The sequence below is a fragment of the Ranitomeya imitator genome, chromosome 5 (assembly GCF_032444005.1).
Source record: "Ranitomeya imitator isolate aRanImi1 chromosome 5, aRanImi1.pri, whole genome shotgun sequence".
NCBI lineage: Eukaryota > Metazoa > Chordata > Amphibia > Anura > Dendrobatidae > Ranitomeya > Ranitomeya imitator.
Window position 1 is genome coordinate 125783885 of NC_091286.1, and position 20984 is coordinate 125804868.

Here is a 20984-nt window from a genome sequence, read left to right on the forward strand (position 1 = left end):
AAAAAGATGGCCAGTGTACGTAGGATGTCATGAAATGTCAAATATGCGGGAGAAAATCTGGCCTATGGTAAAGTGATGAATTTGACAACTATGAGCTTTTTTGGAGAAGTTAAAGTGTTTAAAGAAACTAAAACTTTGTGCTTAGTGTTGTTGACAAATCTCGATGGCATTTTATTCCAATATTCACTCTTGGTCACCACACTAAACATGTAATGAAAAATGAAAATCTACATATAGTGGAAAAATATTTTTTTCTGGATGAAATTTACAGTCAACAGGAAGGTTCCCAGTAAAAATCTGTGTCCGGCTCTTGATAAGTGTCTTAAAAAAAATTTGTTAGTGCAAACTTCGTATGAGAGTTCACTTTCAATAAACACTAGCTGCCTACGAAATCCAAAACTTCATGCGCATTCAACAGGATGGCCGAGTGGTCAAGGCGTTGGACTCAAGATCCAATGGATATGTATCCTCGTGGGTTCGAACCCCACTCCTGGTATGAGTTTTACACTTGAAATTCTACGAGATTTCTGAAAAAGGAGTAATGTTTCTGCAAAAGAAATGTTCTTGTTGGCAGATAGTGCAGCATTAACCTTTCAGAACCCCTGAGTATCGCCCTTTAATGTTTATTTTTTCCATTATGAGATGAATTTCTAGTACATTAGAGCATGATATTACAGTAAGTTCCAAACTTAAAAATTGAGGAGGTTCGAACCCCACTCCTGGTATGATTTTTATACTTCAAATTCTACAAGGTTTCTGAAAATGGAGTAATGTTTGAGCAAAAGAAAAGTTCTTGTTGCCCGATAGAACAGTATTAACACTTCAATATACCTGACTATGGCCCTTTTATGTTTATTTTTTCCATTATGAGATGAATCTCTAGTACATTAGAGCATGATATTACAGTAGGTTCCAAACTTAAATATTGAGGAAAATGTGAGGAATAAGACAAGTTTGAATATCTGAGGTAAATATTCAAACTACAGTCCCAAAGAAACATTTGAAGTTAAAATAATATGAGAAATATAGAAATATAGCGCAATCCATTCACAAAAAAACATTATCTAATAGAGGGGGGTAATCCAGAAAAAAAGATGGCCAGTGTACGTAGGATGTCATGAAATGTAAAATATGCGGGAGAAAATCTGGCCTATGGTAAAGTGATGAATTTGAAAACTATGAGCTTTCTTGGAGAAGTTAAAGTGTTTAAAGAAACTAAAACTTTGTGCTTAGTGTTGTTGACAAATCTCGATGGCATTTTATTCCAATATTCACTCTTGGTCACCACACTAAACATGTAATGAAAAATGAAAATCTACATATAGTGGAAAAATATTTTTTTCTGGATGAAATTTACAGTCAACAGGAAGGTTCCCAGTAAAAATCTGTGTCCGGCTCTTGATAAGTGTCTTAAAAAAAATTTGTTAGTGCAAACTTCATAAGAGAGTTCACTTTCAATAAACACTAGCTGCCTACGAAATCCAAAACTTCATGCGCATTCACCAGGATGGCCGAGTGGTTAAGGCGTTGGACTTAAGATCCAATGGATATGTATCCTCGTGGGTTCGAACCCCACTCCTGGTATGAGTTTTACACTTGAAATTCTACGAGATTTCTGAAAAAGGAGTAATGTTTCTGCAAAAGAAATGTTCTTGTTGGCAGATAGTGCAGTATTAACCTTTCAGAACCTTTAATGTTCATTTTTTCCATTATGAGATGAATTTCTAGTACATTAGAGCATGATATTACAGTAAGTTCCAAACTTAAAAATTGAGGAGGTTCGAACCCCACTCCTGGTATGATTTTTATACTTCAAATTCTACAAGGTTTCTGAAAATGGAGTAATGTTTGAGCAAAAGAAAAGTTCTTGTTGCCCGATAGAAAAGTATTAACACTTCAATATACCTGACTATGGCCCTTTTATGTTTATTTTTTCCATTATGAGATGAATCTCTAGTACATTAGAGCATGATATTACAGTAGGTTCCAAACTTAAATATTGAGGAAAATGTGAGGAATAAGACAAATTTGAATATCTGAGGTAAATATTCAAACTACAGTCCCAAAGAAACATTTGAAGTTAAAATAATATGAGAAATATAGAAATATAGCGCAATCCATTCACAAAAAACATTATCTACTAGAGGGGGGTAATCTAGAAAAAAAGATGGCCAGTGTACGTAGGATGTCATGAAATGTCAAATATGCGGGAGAAAATCTGGCCTATGGTAAAGTGATGAATTTGACAACTATGAGCTTTTTTGGAGAAGTTAAAGTGTTTAAAGAAACTAAAACTTTGTGCTTAGTGTTGTTGACAAATCTCGATGGCATTTTATTCCAATATTCACTCTTGGTCACCACACTAAACATGTAATGAAAAATGAAAATCTACATATAGTGGAAAAATATTTTTTTCTGGATGAAATTTACAGTCAACAGGAAGGTTCCCAGTAAAAATCTGTGTCCGGCTCTTGATAAGTGTCTTAAAAAAAATTTGTTAGTGCAAACTTCGTATGAGAGTTCACTTTCAATAAACACTAGCTGCCTACGAAATCCAAAACTTCATGTGCATTCAACAGGATGGCCGAGTGGTCAAGGCGTTGGACTCAAGATCCAATGGATATGTATCCTCGTGGGTTCGAACCCCACTCCTGGTATGAGTTTTACACTTGAAATTCTACGAGATTTCTGAAAAAGGAGTAATGTTTCTGCAAAAGAAATGTTCTTGTTGGCAGATAGTGCAGCATTAACCTTTCAGAACCCCTGAGTATCGCCCTTTAATGTTTATTTTTTCCATTATGAGATGAATTTCTAGTACATTAGAGCATGATATTACAGTAAGTTCCAAACTTAAAAATTGAGGAGGTTCGAACCCCACTCCTGGTATGATTTTTATACTTCAAATTCTACAAGGTTTCTGAAAATGGAGTAATGTTTGAGCAAAAGAAAAGTTCTTGTTGCCCGATAGAACAGTATTAACACTTCAATATACCTGACTATGGCCCTTTTATGTTTATTTTTTCCATTATGAGATGAATCTCTAGTACATTAGAGCATGATATTACAGTAGGTTCCAAACTTAAATATTGAGGAAAATGTGAGGAATAAGACAAGTTTGAATATCTGAGGTAAATATTCAAACTACAGTCCCAAAGAAACATTTGAAGTTAAAATAATATGAGAAATATAGAAATATAGCGCAATCCATTCACAAAAAAACATTATCTAATAGAGGGGGGTAATCCAGAAAAAAAGATGGCCAGTGTACGTAGGATGTCATGAAATGTAAAATATGCGGGAGAAAATCTGGCCTATGGTAAAGTGATGAATTTGAAAACTATGAGCTTTCTTGGAGAAGTTAAAGTGTTTAAAGAAACTAAAACTTTGTGCTTAGTGTTGTTGACAAATCTCGATGGCATTTTATTCCAATATTCACTCTTGGTCACCACACTAAACATGTAATGAAAAATGAAAATCTACATATAGTGGAAAAATATTTTTTTCTGGATGAAATTTACAGTCAACAGGAAGGTTCCCAGTAAAAATCTGTGTCCGGCTCTTGATAAGTGTCTTAAAAAAAATTTGTTAGTGCAAACTTCATAAGAGAGTTCACTTTCAATAAACACTAGCTGCCTACGAAATCCAAAACTTCATGCGCATTCACCAGGATGGCCGAGTGGTTAAGGCGTTGGACTTAAGATCCAATGGATATGTATCCTCGTGGGTTCGAACCCCACTCCTGGTATGAGTTTTACACTTGAAATTCTACGAGATTTCTGAAAAAGGAGTAATGTTTGAGCAAAAGAAAAGTTCTTGTTGCCCGATAGAACAGTATTAACACTTCAATATACCTGACTATGGCCCTTTTATGTTTATTTTTTCCATTATGAGATGAATCTCTAGTACATTAGAGCATGATATTACAGTAGGTTCCAAACTTAAATATTGAGGAAAATGTGAGGAATAAGACAAATTTGAATATCTGAGGTAAATATTCAAACTACAGTCCCAAAGAAACATTTGAAGTTAAAATAATATGAGAAATATAGAAATATAGCGCAATCCATTCACAAAAAACATTATCTAATAGAGGGGGGTAATCCAGAAAAAAAGATGGCCAGTGTATGTAGGATGTCATGAAATGTAAAATATGCGGGAGAAAATCTGGCCTATGGTAAAGTGATGAATTTGAAAACTATGAGCTTTTTTGGAGAAGTTAAAGTGTTTAAAGAAACTAAAACTTTGTGCTTAGTGTTGTTGACAAATCTCGATGGCATTTTATTCCAATATTCACTCTTGGTCACCACACTAAACATGTAATGAAAAATGAAAATCTACATATAGTGGAAAAATATTTTTTTCTGGATGAAATTTACAGTCAACAGGAAGGTTCCCAGTAAAAATCTGTGTCCGGCTCTTGATAAGTGTGTTAAAAAAAATTTGTTAGTGCAAACTTCATAAGAGAGTTCACTTTCAATAAACACTAGCTGCCTACGAAATCCAAAACTTCATGTGCATTCACCAGGATGGCCGAGTGGTTAAGGTGTTGGACTTAAGATCCAATGGATATGTATCCTCGTGGGTTCGAACCCCACTCCTGGTATGAGTTTTACACTTGAAATTCTACGAGATTTCTGAAAAAGGAGTAATGTTTCTGCAAAAGAAATGTTCTTGTTGGCAGATAGTGCAGTATTAACCTTTCAGAACCCCTGAGTATCGCCCTTTAATGTTTATTTTTTCCATTATGAGATGAATTTCTAGTACATTAGAGCATGATATTATAGTAAGTTCCAAACTTAAAAATTGAGGAGGTTCGAACCCCACTCCTGGTATGATTTTTATACTTCAAATTCTACAAGGTTTCTGAAAATGGAGTAATGTTTGAGCAAAAGAAAAGTTCTTGTTGCCCGATAGAACAGTATTAACACTTCAATATACCTGACTATGGCCCTTTTATGTTTATTTTTTACATTATGAGATGAATCTCTAGTACATTAGAGCATGATATTACAGTAGGTTCCAAACTTAAATATTGAGGAAAATGTGAGGAATAAGACAAATTTGAATATCTGAGGTAAATATTCAAACTACAGTCCCAAAGAAACATTTGAAGTTAAAATAATATGAGAAATATAGAAATATAGCGCAATCCATTCACAAAAAACATTATCTAATAGAGGGGGGTAATCCAGAAAAAAAGATGGCCAGTGTACGTAGGATGTCATGAAATGTAAAATATGCGGGAGAAAATCTGGCCTATGGTAAAGTGATGAATTTGAAAACTATGAGCTTTCTTGGAGAAGTTAAAGTGTTTAAAGAAACTAAAACTTTGTGCTTAGTGTTGTTGACAAATCTCGATGGCATTTTATTCCAATATTCACTCTTGGTCACCACACTAAACATGTAATGAAAAATGAAAATCTACATATAGTGGAAAAATATTTTTTTCTGGATGAAATTTACAGTCAACAGGAAGGTTCCCAGTAAAAATCTGTGTCCGGCTCTTGATAAGTGTGTTAAAAAAAATTTGTTAGTGCAAACTTCATAAGAGAGTTCACTTTCAATAAACACTAGCTGCCTACGAAATCCAAAACTTCATGTGCATTCACCAGGATGGCCGAGTGGTTAAGGCGTTGGACTTAAGATCCAATGGATATGTATCCTCGTGGGTTCGAACCCCACTCCTGGTATGAGTTTTACACTTGAAATTCTACGAGATTTCTGAAAAAGGAGTAATGTTTCTGCAAAAGAAATGTTCTTGTTGGCAGATAGTGCAGTATTAACCTTTCAGAACCTCTGAGTATCGCCCTTTAATGTTTATTTTTTCCATTATGAGATGAATTTCTAGTACATTAGAGCATGATATTACAGTAAGTTCCAAACTTAAAAATTGAGGAGGTTCGAACCCCACTCCTGGTATGATTTTTATGCTTCAAATTCTACAAGGTTTCTGAAAATGGAGTAATGTTTGAGCAAAAGAAAAGTTCTTGTTGCCCGATAGAACAGTATTAACACTTCAATATACCTGACTATGGCCCTTTTATGTTTATTTTTTCCATTATGAGATGAATCTCTAGTACATTAGAGCATGATATTACAGTAGGTTCCAAACTTAAATATTGAGGAAAATGTGAGGAATAAGACAAATTTGAATATCTGAGGTAAATATTCAAACTACAGTCCCAAAGAAACATTTGAAGTTAAAATAATATGAGAAATATAGAAATATAGCGCAATCCATTCACAAAAAACATTATCTAATAGAGGGGGGTAATCCAGAAAAAAAGATGGCCAGTGTATGTAGGATGTCATGAAATGTAAAATATGCGGGAGAAAATCTGGCCTATGGTAAAGTGATGAATTTGAAAACTATGAGCTTTTTTGGAGAAGTTAAAGTGTTTAAAGAAACTAAAACTTTGTGCTTAGTGTTGTTGACAAATCTCGATGGCATTTTATTCCAATATTCACTCTTGGTCACCACACTAAACATGTAATGAAAAATGAAAATCTACATATAGTGGAAAAATATTTTTTTCTGGATGAAATTTACAGTCAACAGGAAGGTTCCCAGTAAAAATCTGTGTCCGGCTCTTGATAAGTGTGTTAAAAAAAATTTGTTAGTGCAAACTTCATAAGAGAGTTCACTTTCAATAAACACTAGCTGCCTACGAAATCCGAAGCTTCATGTGCATTCACCAGGATGGCCGAGTGGTTAAGGCGTTGGACTTAAGATCCAATGGATATGTATCCTCGTGGGTTCGAACCCCACTCCTGGTATGAGTTTTACACTTGAAATTCTACGAGATTTCTGAAAAAGGAGTAATGTTTCTGCAAAAGAAATGTTCTTGTTGGCAGATAGTGCAGTATTAACCTTTCAGAACCCCTGAGTATCGCCCTTTAATGTTTATTTTTTCCATTATGAGATGAATTTCTAGTACATTAGAGCATGATATTATAGTAAGTTCCAAACTTAAAAATTGAGGAGGTTCGAACCCCACTCCTGGTATGATTTTTATACTTCAAATTCTACAAGGTTTCTGAAAATGGAGTAATGTTTGAGCAAAAGAAAAGTTCTTGTTGCCCGATAGAACAGTATTAACACTTCAATATACCTGACTATGGCCCTTTTATGTTTATTTTTTCCATTATGAGATGAATCTCTAGTACATTAGAGCATGATATTACAGTAGGTTCCAAACTTAAATATTGAGGAAAATGTGAGGAATAAGACAAATTTGAATATCTGAGGTAAATATTCAAACTACAGTCCCAAAGAAACATTTGAAGTTAAAATAATATGAGAAATATAGAAATATAGCGCAATCCATTCACAAAAAACATTATCTAATAGAGGGGGGTAATCCAGAAAAAAAGATGGCCAGTGTACGTAGGATGTCATGAAATGTAAAATATGCGGGAGAAAATCTGGCCTATGGTAAAGTGATGAATTTGAAAACTATGAGCTTTTTTGGAGAAGTTAAAGTGTTTAAAGAAACTAAAACTTTGTGCTTAGTGTTGTTGACAAATCTCGATGGCATTTTATTCCAATATTCACTCTTGGTCACCACACTAAACATGTAATGAAAAATGAAAATCTACATATAGTGGAAAAATATTTTTTTCTGGATGAAATTTACAGTCAACAGGAAGGTTCCCAGTAAAAATCTGTGTCCGGCTCTTGATAAGTGTCTTAAAAAAAATTTGTTAGTGCAAACTTCGTATGAGAGTTCACTTTCAATAAACACTAGCTGCCTACGAAATCCAAAACTTTATGTGTATTCACCAGGATGGCCGAGTGGTTAAGGCGTTGAACTCAAGATCCAATGGATATGTATCCTCGTGGGTTCGAACCCCACTCCTGGTATGAGTTTTACACTTGAAATTCTACGAGATTTCTGAAAAAGGAGTAATGTTTCTGCAAAAGAAATGTTCTTGTTGGCAGATAGTGCAGTATTAACCTTTCAGAACCCCTGAGTATCGCCCTTTAATGTTTATTTTTTCCATTATGAGATGAATTTCTAGTACATTAGAGCATGATATTACAGTAAGTTCCAAACTTAAAAATTGAGGAGATTCGAACCCCACTCCTGGTATGATTTTTATACTTCAAATTCTACAAGGTTTCTGAAAATGGAGTAATGTTTGAGCAAAAGAAAAGTTCTTGTTGCCCGATAGAACAGTATTAACACTTCAATATACCTGACTATGGCCCTTTTATGTTTATTTTTTCCATTATGAGATGAATCTCTAGTACATTAGAGCATGATATTACAGTAGGTTCCAAACTTAAATATTGAGGAAAATGTGAGGAATAAGACAAATTTGAATATCTGAGGTAAATATTCAAACTACAGTCCCAAAGAAACATTTGAAGTTAAAATAATATGAGAAATATAGAAATATAGCGCAATCCATTCACAAAAAACATTATCTAATAGAGAGGGGTAATCCAGAAAAAAAGATGGCCAGTGTATGTAGGATGTCATGAAATGTAAAATATGCGGGAGAAAATCTGGCCTATGGTAAAGTGATGAATTTGAAAACTATGAGCTTTTTTGGAGAAGTTAAAGTGTTTAAAGAAACTAAAACTTTGTGCTTAGTGTTGTTGACAAATCTCGATGGCATTTTATTCCAATATTCACTCTTGGTCACCACACTAAACATGTAATGAAAAATGAAAATCTACATATAGTGGAAAAATATTTTTTTCTGGATGAAATTTACAGTCAACAGGAAGGTTCCCAGTAAAAATCTGTGTCCGGCTCTTGATAAGTGTGTTAAAAAAATTTTGTTAGTGCAAACTTCATAAGAGAGTTCACTTTCAATAAACACTAGCTGCCTACGAAATCCAAAACTTCATGTGCATTCACCAGGATGGCCGAGTGGTTAAGGCGTTGGACTTAAGATCCAATGGATATGTATCCTCGTGGGTTCGAACCCCACTCCTGGTATGAGTTTTACACTTGAAATTCTACGAGATTTCTGAAAAAGGAGTAATGTTTCTGCAAAAGAAATGTTCTTGTTGGCAGATAGTGCAGTATTAACCTTTCAGAACCCCTGAGTATCGCCCTTTAATGTTTATGTTTTCCATTATGAGATGAATTTCTAGTACATTAGAGCATGATATTACAGTAAGTTCCAAACTTAAAAATTGAGGAGGTTCGAACCCCACTCCTGGTATGATTTTTATACTTCAAATTCTACAAGGTTTCTGAAAATGGAGTAATGTTTGAGCAAAAGAAAAGTTCTTGTTGCCCGATAGAACAGTATTAACACTTCAATATACCTGACTATGGCCCTTTTATGTTTATTTTTTCCATTATGAGATGAATCTCTAGTACATTAGAGCATGATATTACAGTAGGTTCCAAACTTAAATATTGAGGAAAATGTGAGGAATAAGACAAATTTGAATATCTGAGGTAAATATTCAAACTACAGTCCCAAAGAAACATTTGAAGTTAAAATAATATGAGAAATATAGAAATATAGCGCAATCCATTCACAAAAAACATTATCTAATAGAGGGGGGTAATCCAGAAAAAAAGATGGCCAGTGTACGTAGGATGTCATGAAATGTAAAATATGCGGGAGAAAATCTGGCCTATGGTAAAGTGATGAATTTGAAAACTATGAGCTTTCTTGGAGAAGTTAAAGTGTTTAAAGAAACTAAAACTTTGTGCTTAGTGTTGTTGACAAATCTCGATGGCATTTTATTCCAATATTCACTCTTGGTCACCACACTAAACATGTAATGAAAAATGAAAATCTACATATAGTGGAAAAATATTTTTTTCTGGATGAAATTTACAGTCAACAGGAAGGTTCCCAGTAAAAATCTGTGTCCGGCTCTTGATAAGTGTCTTAAAAAAAATTTGTTAGTGCAAACTTCATAAGAGAGTTCACTTTCAATAAACACTGGCTGCCTACGAAATCCAAAACTTCATGTGCATTCACCAGGATGGCCGAGTGGTTAAGGCGTTGGACTTAAGATCCAATGGATATGTATCCTCGTGGGTTCGAACCCCACTCCTGGTATGAGTTTTACACTTGAAATTCTACGAGATTTCTGAAAAAGGAGTAATGTTTCTGCAAAAGAAATGTTCTTGTTGGCAGATAGTGCAGTATTAACCTTTCAGAACCCCTGAGTATCGCCCTTTAATGTTTATTTTTTCCATTATGAGATGAATTTCTAGTACATTAGAGCATGATATTATAGTAAGTTCCAAACTTAAAGATTGAGGAGGTTCGAACCCCACTCCTGGTATGATTTTTATACTTCAAATTCTACAAGGTTTCTGAAAATGGAGTAATGTTTGAGCAAAAGAAAAGTTCTTGTTGCCCGATAGAACAGTATTAACACTTCAATATACCTGACTATGGCCCTTTTATGTTTATTTTTTCCATTATGAGATGAATCTCTAGTACATTAGAGCATGATATTACAGTAGGTTCCAAACTTAAATATTGAGGAAAATGTGAGGAATAAGACAAATTTGAATATCTGAGGTAAATATTCAAACTACAGTCCCAAAGAAACATTTGAAGTTAAAATAATATGAGAAATATAGAAATATAGCGCAATCCATTCACAAAAAACATTATCTAATAGAGGGGGGTAATCCAGAAAAAAAGATGGCCAGTGTACGTAGGATGTCATGAAATGTAAAATATGCGGGAGAAAATCTGGCCTATGGTAAAGTGATGAATTTGAAAACTATGAGCTTTCTTGGAGAAGTTAAAGTGTTTAAAGAAACTAAAACTTTGTGCTTAGTGTTGTTGACAAATCTCGATGGCATTTTATTCCAATATTCACTCTTGGTCACCACACTAAACATGTAATGAAAAATGAAAATCTACATATAGTGGAAAAATATTTTTTTCTGGATGAAATTTACAGTCAACAGGAAGGTTCCCAGTAAAAATCTGTGTCCGGCTCTTGATAAGTGTGTTAAAAAAAATTTGTTAGTGCAAACTTCATAAGAGAGTTCACTTTCAATAAACACTAGCTGCCTACGAAATCCAAAACTTCATGTGCATTCACCAGGATGGCCGAGTGGTTAAGGCGTTGGACTTAAGATCCAATGGATATGTATCCTCGTGGGTTCGAACCCCACTCCTGGTATGAGTTTTACACTTGAAATTCTACGAGATTTCTGAAAAAGGAGTAATGTTTCTGCAAAAGAAATGTTCTTGTTGGCAGATAGTGCAGTATTAACCTTTCAGAACCCCTGAGTATCGCCCTTTAATGTTTATTTTTTCCATTATGAGATGAATTTCTAGTACATTAGAGCATGATATTACAGTAAGTTCCAAACTTAAAAATTGAGGAGGTTCGAACCCCACTCCTGGTATGATTTTTATACTTCAAATTCTACAAGGTTTCTGAAAATGGAGTAATGTTTGAGCAAAAGAAAAGTTCTTGTTGCCCGATAGAACAGTATTAACACTTCAATATACCTGACTATGGCCCTTTTATGTTTATTTTTTCCATTATGAGATGAATCTCTAGTACATTAGAGCATGATATTACAGTAGGTTCCAAACTTAAATATTGAGGAAAATGTGAGGAATAAGACAAATTTGAATATCTGAGGTAAATATTCAAACTACAGTCCCAAAGAAACATTTGAAGTTAAAATAATATGAGAAATATAGAAATATAGCGCAATCCATTCACAAAAAACATTATCTAATAGAGGGGGGTAATCCAGAAAAAAAGATGGCCAGTGTACGTAGGATGTCATGAAATGTAAAATATGCGGGAGAAAATCTGGCCTATGGTAAAGTGATGAATTTGAAAACTATGAGCTTTCTTGGAGAAGTTAAAGTGTTTAAAGAAACTAAAACTTTGTGCTTAGTGTTGTTGACAAATCTCGATGGCATTTTATTCCAATATTCACTCTTGGTCACCACACTAAACATGTAATGAAAAATGAAAATCTACATATAGTGGAAAAATATTTTTTTCTGGATGAAATTTACAGTCAACAGGAAGGTTCCCAGTAAAAATCTGTGTCCGGCTCTTGATAAGTGTGTTAAAAAAAATTTGTTAGTGCAAACTTCATAAGAGAGTTCACTTTCAATAAACACTAGCTGCCTACGAAATCCAAAACTTCATGTGCATTCACCAGGATGGCCGAGTGGTTAAGGCGTTGGACTTAAGATCCAATGGATATGTATCCTCGTGGGTTCGAACCCCACTCCTGGTATGAGTTTTACACTTGAAATTCTACGAGATTTCTGAAAAAGGAGTAATGTTTCTGCAAAAGAAATGTTCTTGTTGGCAGATAGTGCAGTATTAACCTTTCAGAACCCCTGAGTATCGCCCTTTAATGTTTATTTTTTCCATTATGAGATGAATTTCTAGTACATTAGAGCATGATATTACAGTAAGTTCCAAACTTAAAAATTGAGGAGGTTCGAACCCCACTCCTGGTATGATTTTTATACTTCAAATTCTACAAGGTTTCTGAAAATGGAGTAATGTTTGAGCAAAAGAAAAGTTCTTGTTGCCCGATAGAACAGTATTAACACTTCAATATACCTGACTATGGCCCTTTTATGTTTATTTTTTCCATTATGAGATGAATCTCTAGTACATTAGAGCATGATATTACAGTAGGTTCCAAACTTAAATATTGAGGAAAATGTGAGGAATAAGACAAATTTGAATATCTGAGGTAAATATTCAAACTACAGTCCCAAAGAAACATTTGAAGTTAAAATAATATGAGAAATATAGAAATATAGCGCAATCCATTCACAAAAAACATTATCTAATAGAGGGGGGTAATCCAGAAAAAAAGATGGCCAGTGTACGTAGGATGTCATGAAATGTAAAATATGCGGGAGAAAATCTGGCCTATGGTAAAGTGATGAATTTGAAAACTATGAGCTTTCTTGGAGAAGTTAAAGTGTTTAAAGAAACTAAAACTTTGTGCTTAGTGTTGTTGACAAATCTCGATGGCATTTTATTCCAATATTCACTCTTGGTCACCACACTAAACATGTAATGAAAAATGAAAATCTACATATAGTGGAAAAATATTTTTTTCTGGATGAAATTTACAGTCAACAGGAAGGTTCCCAGTAAAAATCTGTGTCCGGCTCTTGATAAGTGTGTTAAAAAAAATTTGTTAGTGCAAACTTCATAAGAGTTCACTTTCAATAAACACTAGCTGCCTACGAAATCCAAAACTTCATGTGCATTCACCAGGATGGCCGAGTGGTTAAGGCGTTGGACTTAAGATCCAATGGATATGTATCCTCGTGGGTTCGAACCCCACTCCTGGTATGAGTTTTACACTTGAAATTCTACGAGATTTCTGAAAAAGGAGTAATGTTTCTGCAAAAGAAATGTTCTTGTTGGCAGATAGTGCAGTATTAACCTTTCAGAACCCCTGAGTATCGCCCTTTAATGTTTATTTTTTCCATTATGAGATGAATTTCTAGTACATTAGAGCATGATATTACAGTAAGTTCCAAACTTAAAAATTGAGGAGGTTCGAACCCCACTCCTGGTATGATTTTTAAACTTCAAATTCTACAAGGTTTCTGAAAATGGAGTAATGTTTGAGCAAAAGAAAAGTTCTTGTTGCCCGATAGAACAGTATTAACACTTCAATATACCTGACTATGGCCCTTTTATGTTTATTTTTTCCTTTATGAGATGAATCTCTAGTACATTAGAGCATGATATTACAGTAGGTTCCAAACTTAAATATTGAGGAAAATGTGAGGAATAAGACAAATTTGAATATCTGAGGTAAATATTCAAACTACAGTCCCAAAGAAACATTTGAAGTTAAAATAATATGAGAAATATAGAAATATAGCGCAATCCATTCACAAAAAACATTATCTACTAGAGGGGGGAAATCCAGAAAAAAAGATGGCCAGTGTACGTAGGATGTCATGAAATGTAAAATATGCGGGAGAAAATCTGGCCTATGGTAAAGTGATGAATTTGAAAACTATGAGCTTTTTTGGAGAAGTTAAAGTGTTTAAAGAAACTAAAACTTTGTGCTTAATGTTGTTGACTAATCTCGATGGCATTTTATTCCAATATTCACTCTTGGTCACCACACTAAACATGTAATGAAAAATGAAAATCTACATATAGTGGAAAAATATTTTTTTCTGGATGAAATTTACAGTCAACAGGAAGGTTCCCAGTAAAAATCTGTGTCCGGCTCTTGATAAGTGTCTTAAAAAATATTTGTTAGTGCAAACTTCGTAAGAGAGTTCACTTTCAATAAACACTAGCTGCCTACGAAATCCCAAACTTCATGTGCATTCACCAGGATGGCCGAGTGGTTAAGGCGTTGGGCTTAAGATCCAATGGATATGTATCCTCGTGGGTTCGAACCCCACTCCTGGTATGAGTTTTACACTTGAAATTCTACGAGATTTCTGAAAAAGGAGTAATGTTTCAGCAAAAGAAATGTTCTTGTTGGCAGATAGTGCAGTATTAACCTTTCAGAACCTTTAATGTTCATTTTTTCCATTATGAGATGAATTTCTAGTACATTAGAGCATGATATTACAGTAAGTTCCAAACTTAAAAATTGAGGAGTTTCAAACCCCACTCCTGGTATGATTTTTATACTTCAAATTCTACAAGGTTTCTGAAAATGGAGTAATGTTTGAGCAAAAGAAAAGTTCTTGTTGCCCGATAGAACAGTATTAACACTTTAATATACCTGACTATGGCCCTTTTATGTTTATTTTTTCCATTATGAGATGAATCTCTAGTACATTAGAGCATGATATTACAGTAGGTTCCAAACTTAAATATTGAGGAAAATGTGAGGAATAAGACAAATTTGAATATCTGAGGTAAATATTCAAACTACAGTCCCAAAGAAACATTTGAAGTTAAAATAATATGAGAAATATAGAAATATAGCGCAATCCATTCACAAAAAACATTATCTAATAGAGCGGGGTAATCCAGAAAAAAAGATGGCCAGTGTACGTAGGATGTCATGAAATGTAAAATATGCGGGAGAAAATCTGGCCTATGGTAAAGTGATGAATTTGAAAACTATGAGCTTTCTTGGAGAAGTTAAAGTGTTTAAAGAAACTAAAACTTTGTGCTCAGTGTTGTTGACAAATCTCGATGGCATTTTATTCCAATATTCACTCTTGGTCACCACACTAAACATGTAATGAAAAATGAAAATCTACATATAGTGGAAAAATATTTTTTTCTGGATGAAATTTACAGTCAACAGGAAGGTTCCCAGTAAAAATCTGTGTCCGGCTCTTGATAAGTGTCTTAAAAAAAATTTGTTAGTGCAAACTTCATAAGAGAGTTCACTTTCAATAAACACTAGCTGCCTACGAAATCCCAAACTTCATGTGCATTCACCAGGATGGCCGAGTGGTTAAGGCGTTGGACTTAAGATCCAATAGATATGTGTCCTCGTGGGTTCGAACCCCACTCCTGGTATGAGTTTTACACTTGAAATTCTACGAGATATCTGAAAAAGGAGTAATGTTTCAGCAAAAGAAATGTTCTTGTTGGCAGATAGTGCAGTATTAACCTTTCAGAACCCCTGAGTATCGCCCTTTAATGTTTATTTTTTCCATTATGAGATGAATTTCTAGTACATTAGAGCATGATATTACAGTAAGTTCCAAACTTAAAAATTGAGGAGGTTCGAACCCCACTCCTGGTATGATTTTTATACTTCAAATTCTACAAGGTTTCTGAAATTGGAGTAATGTTTGAGCAAAAGAAAAGTTCTTGTTGCCCGATAGAACAGTATTAACACTTCAATATACCTGACTATGGCCCTTTTATGTTTATTTTTTCCATTATGAGATGAATCTCTAGTACATTAGAGCATGATATTACAGTAGGTTCCAAACTTAAATATTGAGGAAAATGTGAGGAATAAGACAAATTTGAATATCTGAGGTAAATATTCAAACTACAGTCCCAAAGAAACATTTGAAGTTAAAATAATATGAGAAATATAGAAATATAGCGCAATCCATTCACAAAAAACATTATCTACTAAAGGGGGGTAATCCAGAAAAAAAGATGGCCAGTGTACGTAGGATGTCATGAAATGTAAAATATGCGGGAGAAAATCTGGCCTATGGTAAAGTGATGAATTTGAAAACTATGAGCTTTCTTGGAGAAGTTAAAGTGTTTAAAGAAACTAAAACTTTGTGCTCAGTGTTGTTGACAAATCTCGATGGCATTTTATTCCAATATTCACTCTTGGTCACCACACTAAACATGTAATGAAAAATGAAAATCTACATATAGTGGAAAAATATTTTTTTCTGGATGAAATTTACAGTCAACAGGAAGGTTCCCAGTAAAAATCTGTGTCCGGCTCTTGATAAGTGTCTTAAAAAAAATTTGTTAGTGCAAACTTCATAAGAGAGTTCACTTTCAATAAACACTAGCTGCCTACGAAATCCCAAACTTCATGTGCATTCACCAGGATGGCCGAGTGGTTAAGGCGTTGGACTTAAGATCCAATAGATATGTGTCCTCGTGGGTTCGAACCCCACTCCTGGTATGAGTTTTACACTTGAAATTCTACGAGATATCTGAAAAAGGAGTAATGTTTCAGCAAAAGAAATGTTCTTGTTGGCAGATAGTGCAGTATTAACCTTTCAGAACCCCTGAGTATCGCCCTTTAATGTTTATTTTTTCCATTATGAGATGAATTTCTAGTACATTAGAGCATGATATTACAGTAAGTTCCAAACTTAAAAATTGAGGAGGTTCGAACCCCACTCCTGGTATGATTTTTATACTTCAAATTCTACAAGGTTTCTGAAATTGGAGTAATGTTTGAGCAAAAGAAAAGTTCTTGTTGCCCGATAGAACAGTATTAACACTTCAATATACCTGACTATGGCCCTTTTATGTTTATTTTTTCCATTATGAGATGAATCTCTAGTACATTAGAGCATGATATTACAGTAGGTTCCAAACTTAAATATTGAGGAAAATGTGAGGAATAAGACAAATTTGAATATCTGAGGTAAATATTCAAACTACAGTCCCAAAGAAACATTTGAAGTTAAAATAATATGAGAAATATAGAAATATAGCGCAATCCATTCACAAAAAACATTATCTACTAAAGGGGGGTAATCCAGAAAAAAAGATGGCCAGTGTACGTAGGATGTCATGAAATGTAAAATATGCGGGAGAAAATCTGGCCTATGGTAAAGTGATGAATTTGAAAACTATGAGCTTTTTTGGAGAAGTTAAAGTGTTTAAAGAAACTAAAACTTTGTGCTTAATGTTGTTGACAAATCTCGATGGCATTTTATTCCAATATTCACTCTTGGTCACCACACTAAACATGTAGTGAAAAATGAAAATCTACATATAGTGGAAAAATATTTTTTTCTGGATGAAATTTAAAGTCAACAGGAAGGTTCCCAGTAAAAATCTGTGTCCGGCTCTTGATAAGTGTCTTAAAAAATATTTGTTAGTGCAAACTTCGTAAGAGAGTTCACTTTCAATAAACACTAGCTGCCTACGAAATCCCAAACTTCATGTGCATTCACCAGGATGGCCGAGTGGTTAAGGCGTTGGACTTAAGATCCAATGGATATGTATCCTCGTGGGTTCGAACCCCACTCCTGGTATGAGTTTTACACTTGAAATTCTACGAGATTTCTGAAAAAGGAGTAATGTTTCAGCAAAAGAAATGTTCTTGTTGGCAGATAGTGCAGTATTAACCTTTCAGAACCTTTAATGTTCATTTTTTTCCATTATGAGATGAATTTCTAGTACATTAGAGCATGATATTACAGTAAGTTCCAAACTTAAAAATTGAGGAGTTTCAAACCCCACTCCTGGTATGATTTTTATACTTCAAATTCTACAAGGTTTCTGAAAATGGAGTAATGTTTGAGCAAAAGAAAAGTTCTTGTTGCCCGATAGAACAGTATTAACACTTTAATATACCTGACTATGGCCCTTTTATGTTTATTTTTTCCATTATGAGATGAATCTCTAGTACATTAGAGCATGATATTACAGTAGGTTCCAAACTTAAATATTGAGGAAAATGTGAGGAATAAGACAAATTTGAATATCTGAGGTAAATATTCAAACTACAGTCCCAAAGAAACATTTGAAGTTAAAATAATATGAGAAATATAGAAATATAGCGCAATCCATTCACAAAAAACATTATCTAATAGAGGGGGGTAATCCAGAAAAAAAGATGGCCAGTGTACGTAGGATGTCATGAAATGTAAAATATGCGGGAGAAAATCTGGCCTATTGTAAAGTGATGAATTTGAAAACTATGAGCTTTCTTGGAGAAGTTAAAGTGTTTAAAGAAACTAAAACTTTGTGCTCAGTGTTGTTAACAAATCTCGATGGCATTTTATTCCAATATTCACTCTTGGTCACCACACTAAACATGTAATGAAAAATGAAAATCTACATATAGTGGAAAAATATTTTTTTCTGGATGAAATTTACAGTCAACAGGAAGGTTCCCAGTAAAAATCTGTGTCCGGCTCTTGATAAGTGTCTTAAAAAAAATTTGTTAGTGCAAACTTCATAAGAGAGTTCACTTTCAATAAACACTAGCTGCCTACGAAATCCCAAACTTCATGTGCATTCACCAGGATGGCCGAGTGGTTAAGGCGTTGGACTTAAGATCCAATGGATATGTATCCTCGTGGGTTCAAACCCCACCCCTGGTATGAGTTTTACACTTGAAATTCTACGAGATTTCAGATAAAGGAGTAATGTTTCTGCAAAAGAAATGTTCTTGTTGGCAGATAGTGCAGTATTAACCTTTCAGAACCCCTGAGTATCGCCCTTTAATGTTTATTTTTTCCATTATGAGATGAATTTCTAGTACATTAGAGCATGATATTACAGTGAGTTCCAAACTTAAAAATTGAGGAGGTTCGAACCCCACTCCTGGTATGATTTTTATACTTCAAATTCTACAAGGTTTCTGAAAATGGAGTAATGTTTGAGCAAAAGAAAAGTTCTTGTTGCCCGATAGAACAGTATTAACACTTCAATATACCTGACTATGGCCCTTTTATGTTTATTTTTTCCATTACGAGATGAATCTCTAGTACATTAGAGCATGATATTACAGTAGGTTCCAAACTTAAATATTGAGGAAAATGTGAGGAATAAGACAAATTTGAATATCTGAGGTAAATATTCAAACTACAGTCCCAAAGAAACATTTGAAGTTAAAATAATATGAGAAATATAGAAATATAGCGCAATCCATTCACAAAAAACATTATCTACCAGAGGGGGGTAATCCAGAAAAAAAGATGGCCAGTGTACGTAGGATGTCATGAAATGTAAAATATGCGGGAGAAAATCTGGCCTATGGTAAAGTGATGAATTTGACAACTATGAGCTTTTTTGGAGAAGTTAAAGTGTTTAAAGAAACTAAAACTTTGTGCTTAGTGTTGTTGACAAATGTCGATGGCATTTTATTCCAATATTCACTCTTGAATTTACACTTGAAATTCTACGAGATTTCAGAAAAAGGAGTAATGTTTCTGCAAAAGAAATGTTCTTGTTGGCAGATAGTGCAGAATTAACCTTTCAGAACCCCTGAGTATCGCCCTTTAATGTTTATTTTTTCCATTATGAGATGAATTTCTAGTACATTAGAGCATGATATTACAGTAAGTTCCAAACTTAAAAATTGAGGAGGTTCGAACCCCACTCCTGGTATGATTTTTATACTTCAAATTCTACAAGGTTTCTGAAAATGGAGTAATGTTTGAGCAAAAGAAAAGTTCTTGTTGCCCGATAGAACAGTATTAACACTTCAATATACCTGACTATGGCCCTTTTATGTTTATTTTTTCCATTACGAGATGAATCTCTAGTACATTAGAGCATGATATTACAGTAGGTTCCAAACTTAAATATTGAGGAAAATGTGAGGAATAAGACAAATTTGAATATCTGAGGTAAATATTCAAACTACAGTCCCAAAGAAACATTTGAAGTTAAAATAATATGAGAAATATAGAAATATAGCGCAATCCATTCACAAAAAACATTATCTACCAGAGGGGGGTAATCCAGAAAAAAAGATGGCCAGTGTACGTAGGATGTCATGAAATGTAAAATATGCGGGAGAAAATCTGGCCTATGGTAAAGTGATGAATTTGACAACTATGAGCTTTTTTGGAGAAGTTAAAGTGTTTAAAGAAACTAAAACTTTGTGCTTAGTGTTGTTGACAAATGTCGATGGCATTTTATTCCAATATTCACTCTTGGTCACCACACTAAACATGTAATGAAAAATGAAAATCTACATATAGTGGAAAAATATTTTTTTCTGGATGAAATTTACAGTCAACAGGAAGGTTCCCAGTAAAAATCTGTGTCCGGCTCTTGATAAGTGTCTTAAAAAAAATTTGTTAGTGCAAACTTCGTAAGAGAGTTCACTTTCAATAAACACTAGCTGCCTACGAAATCCAAAACTTCATGTGCATTCACCAGGATGGCAGCGTGGTTAAGGCGTTGGACTTAAGATCCAATGGATATGTATCCTCGTGGGTTCGAACCCCACTCCTGATATGAGTTTTACACTTGAAATTCTACGAGATTTCCGAAAAAGGAGTAATGTTTCAGCAAAAGAAATGTTCTTGTTGGCAGATAGTGCAGTATTAAACTTTCAGAACCCCTGAGTATCGCCCCTTAATGTTTATTTTTTCCATTATGAGATGATTTTCTAGTACATTAGAGCATGATATTACAGTAAGTTCCAAACTTAAAAATTGAGGAGGTTCGAACCCCACTCCTTGTATGATTTTTATACTTCAAATTCTACAAGGTTTCTGAAAATGGAGTAATGTTTGAGCAAAAGAAAAGTTCTTGTTGCCCGATAGAACAGTATTAACACTTCAATATACCTGACTATGGCCCTTTTATGTTTATTTTTTCCATTATGAGATGAATCTCTAGTACATTAGAGCATGATATTACAGTA

The 20984-nt window shown here is 34.1% G+C and overlaps 19 non-coding genes across 19 annotated transcripts; all 19 read left to right on the forward strand.

Moving 5' to 3' along the window:
* The first annotated feature begins 413 nt into the window (after positions 1-413).
* TRNAL-CAA (transfer RNA leucine (anticodon CAA)) lies at positions 414-496 on the forward strand. Its single transcript has one exon. It is a non-coding gene; the product is annotated as a tRNA-Leu (tRNA).
* Positions 497-1501: 1005 nt separating this feature from the next.
* TRNAL-UAA (transfer RNA leucine (anticodon UAA)) lies at positions 1502-1584 on the forward strand. Its single transcript has one exon. It is a non-coding gene; the product is annotated as a tRNA-Leu (tRNA).
* A 990-nt stretch (positions 1585-2574) lies between these two features.
* On the forward strand, positions 2575-2657 carry TRNAL-CAA (transfer RNA leucine (anticodon CAA)). The gene has a single exon. It is a non-coding gene; the product is annotated as a tRNA-Leu (tRNA).
* Positions 2658-3662: 1005 nt separating this feature from the next.
* TRNAL-UAA (transfer RNA leucine (anticodon UAA)) lies at positions 3663-3745 on the forward strand. Its single transcript has one exon. It is a non-coding gene; the product is annotated as a tRNA-Leu (tRNA).
* Positions 3746-4520: 775 nt separating this feature from the next.
* On the forward strand, positions 4521-4603 carry TRNAL-UAA (transfer RNA leucine (anticodon UAA)). Its single transcript has one exon. It is a non-coding gene; the product is annotated as a tRNA-Leu (tRNA).
* Positions 4604-5607: 1004 nt separating this feature from the next.
* On the forward strand, positions 5608-5690 carry TRNAL-UAA (transfer RNA leucine (anticodon UAA)). The gene has a single exon. It is a non-coding gene; the product is annotated as a tRNA-Leu (tRNA).
* Positions 5691-6694: 1004 nt separating this feature from the next.
* TRNAL-UAA (transfer RNA leucine (anticodon UAA)) lies at positions 6695-6777 on the forward strand. The gene has a single exon. It is a non-coding gene; the product is annotated as a tRNA-Leu (tRNA).
* A 1004-nt stretch (positions 6778-7781) lies between these two features.
* Positions 7782-7864, forward strand: TRNAL-CAA (transfer RNA leucine (anticodon CAA)). The gene has a single exon. It is a non-coding gene; the product is annotated as a tRNA-Leu (tRNA).
* Positions 7865-8868: 1004 nt separating this feature from the next.
* On the forward strand, positions 8869-8951 carry TRNAL-UAA (transfer RNA leucine (anticodon UAA)). Its single transcript has one exon. It is a non-coding gene; the product is annotated as a tRNA-Leu (tRNA).
* A 1004-nt stretch (positions 8952-9955) lies between these two features.
* TRNAL-UAA (transfer RNA leucine (anticodon UAA)) lies at positions 9956-10038 on the forward strand. The gene has a single exon. It is a non-coding gene; the product is annotated as a tRNA-Leu (tRNA).
* Positions 10039-11042: 1004 nt separating this feature from the next.
* TRNAL-UAA (transfer RNA leucine (anticodon UAA)) lies at positions 11043-11125 on the forward strand. Its single transcript has one exon. It is a non-coding gene; the product is annotated as a tRNA-Leu (tRNA).
* Positions 11126-12129: 1004 nt separating this feature from the next.
* Positions 12130-12212, forward strand: TRNAL-UAA (transfer RNA leucine (anticodon UAA)). Its single transcript has one exon. It is a non-coding gene; the product is annotated as a tRNA-Leu (tRNA).
* A 1002-nt stretch (positions 12213-13214) lies between these two features.
* On the forward strand, positions 13215-13297 carry TRNAL-UAA (transfer RNA leucine (anticodon UAA)). Its single transcript has one exon. It is a non-coding gene; the product is annotated as a tRNA-Leu (tRNA).
* A 1004-nt stretch (positions 13298-14301) lies between these two features.
* On the forward strand, positions 14302-14384 carry TRNAL-UAA (transfer RNA leucine (anticodon UAA)). The gene has a single exon. It is a non-coding gene; the product is annotated as a tRNA-Leu (tRNA).
* Positions 14385-15374: 990 nt separating this feature from the next.
* TRNAL-UAA (transfer RNA leucine (anticodon UAA)) lies at positions 15375-15457 on the forward strand. The gene has a single exon. It is a non-coding gene; the product is annotated as a tRNA-Leu (tRNA).
* A 1004-nt stretch (positions 15458-16461) lies between these two features.
* Positions 16462-16544, forward strand: TRNAL-UAA (transfer RNA leucine (anticodon UAA)). Its single transcript has one exon. It is a non-coding gene; the product is annotated as a tRNA-Leu (tRNA).
* Positions 16545-17548: 1004 nt separating this feature from the next.
* Positions 17549-17631, forward strand: TRNAL-UAA (transfer RNA leucine (anticodon UAA)). The gene has a single exon. It is a non-coding gene; the product is annotated as a tRNA-Leu (tRNA).
* Positions 17632-18622: 991 nt separating this feature from the next.
* TRNAL-UAA (transfer RNA leucine (anticodon UAA)) lies at positions 18623-18705 on the forward strand. Its single transcript has one exon. It is a non-coding gene; the product is annotated as a tRNA-Leu (tRNA).
* A 1784-nt stretch (positions 18706-20489) lies between these two features.
* On the forward strand, positions 20490-20572 carry TRNAL-UAA (transfer RNA leucine (anticodon UAA)). The gene has a single exon. It is a non-coding gene; the product is annotated as a tRNA-Leu (tRNA).
* Positions 20573-20984: the final 412 nt, after the last annotated feature.